Source organism: Carlito syrichta, unplaced genomic scaffold (assembly GCF_000164805.1).
Source record: "Carlito syrichta isolate Samal-C Ts95f unplaced genomic scaffold, Tarsius_syrichta-2.0.1 Scaffold315835, whole genome shotgun sequence".
Taxonomy (NCBI): domain Eukaryota; kingdom Metazoa; phylum Chordata; class Mammalia; order Primates; family Tarsiidae; genus Carlito; species Carlito syrichta.
Genome location: NW_007259931.1, coordinates 275,331 through 277,068, shown reverse-complemented (window position 1 = coordinate 277,068; position 1,738 = coordinate 275,331).

Sequence of the window (1,738 nt, the reverse complement as noted above, 5' to 3'; positions counted from 1 at the left end):
CAAGTTGCCCAGGTGGGTCTCGAACCCGCGGGCTTAGGCAATCCACTCACCTCAGCCTCCCAAGGCGTGGGATTATAGGCTGAACCACTGAGCCTGGCTGTTTTAGAGTTTTATTCTGAAATATGCATGGATGAAATACTGTGAGGTTTTGAATTTGTTTCAAAATAATTCAATGTGCTTGTGGGGTGAAGTTAAATACAGCAGGACGGTCATAGAATGATAATTGAAGCTGACCAATGAGAACATAGGGGTTGATTATGTAATTACCTCTAGTTCTTTACACATTGGACATTTCTATAATAAAAATGATAAAAATTAGTATCTATTTCATGTCTCAATCCCTAGGTCTTTTATACTTTGAAAGTAGATTTAATACATTTAACTAATGCACTCGAGGTTAATAATGAATTAATAAGTTGCTGCTTTGAGAAGTTGTTTACATTTTTGGAGTTGGAGTCTCACTCTGTTGCCCAGGTTGGAGTGCAGTGGCACACTCATGGCCACCCCAGCCTCAACCTGCCGGGCTTGGACTTGGACGATCCTTCTGCCTCAGCCTTCTAAGTAGCTGGAATGACAGGTGTGTGCCACCATGCTTGGCTAATTATTTTTTTTAAATTTATTGTAGAGACGAGATCTTGTCAAGTTGCCCAGGCTGGCCTCGAACCCCTGGGCTCAGACAATCCTCTCGCCTTTGCCTCCCAAAGAGCTGGGATTTCAGGTGTGAGCCACTGCGCCTGGCGGTTGTTTACATTTTTACATGGATCTTCAATGTCTTAATCCAAAGCAGCAAATATTGTGGAAATTTCAGGCATGATCCCAATCTGATAGGGGAACTATCTTATCAATTTGAACTTTCCCCTCCCCTAATTTACCTAAAAACAGAATTGGTCCTCACTTTGGGTTTGGGGACCCTGTCGATAATTACTATCCCCCTCCCCCCTTTTATTTTTTTCACAGAGAGCAGAGTCTCCCTGTGTTGCCCAGACTGGTTTTGAACTCCTGGCCTCAGGCAATCCTACCACCTCTGTCAGCCAAAGTTCTGAGATTACAGGCATGAGCCACTGCACCTGGCCTACCTTTTCTTTTTTAGTAATGCTTTAGAACAGCATGGTATTGTGTAACATTCAAAATGCCTTCAATAGCATCAACTCCTAAATCCTCATGACTTTCTTGTGAGTTGACAGGGCATATTCTTGTTAAGCACAGGAACAAATAAGGATTCCGAACGGTTAATTGGATTCAGCTAATTAATTTCCATTTCTCTATCTCTCCAAACAGGCCGGATGCATTGAGCATCTTTGATATATCCAGTTCGATGCTGGATTGATACGATACAGAGATTTAGAAAACAGTGCCTGATTTTGAGGGGCTCACACACAAAGACTGTGCTAAGTTAATAAATCTGAAAGGCTGAGGGCTTCATGGAGGGAATAAGACTCGTGCTGGGCCTTGCAAATAAGCTAAGTTCATCATCAATTTATGTTAGAATCAGAACCAAAACCCAAGGACCTGCAACAGTCTGGTCCTGCATAATTTCTGTGTGGCAATTTCATGTCTCTTGTCTCATTTTGCATCCTAGTTTTCTTTGTTTCTGTAACTCCTGCAGAATTCTTTGTAAAGCTTTGTGTGGTACTGTTATCACATTGCACAAATCAAAGCCGACCTCTTTGTTTGGGGGATGGAGGGAGCGTTAGGCTATAGGGATGGAGGGATGGAGGACAGAATGCCAGCCAGCGCC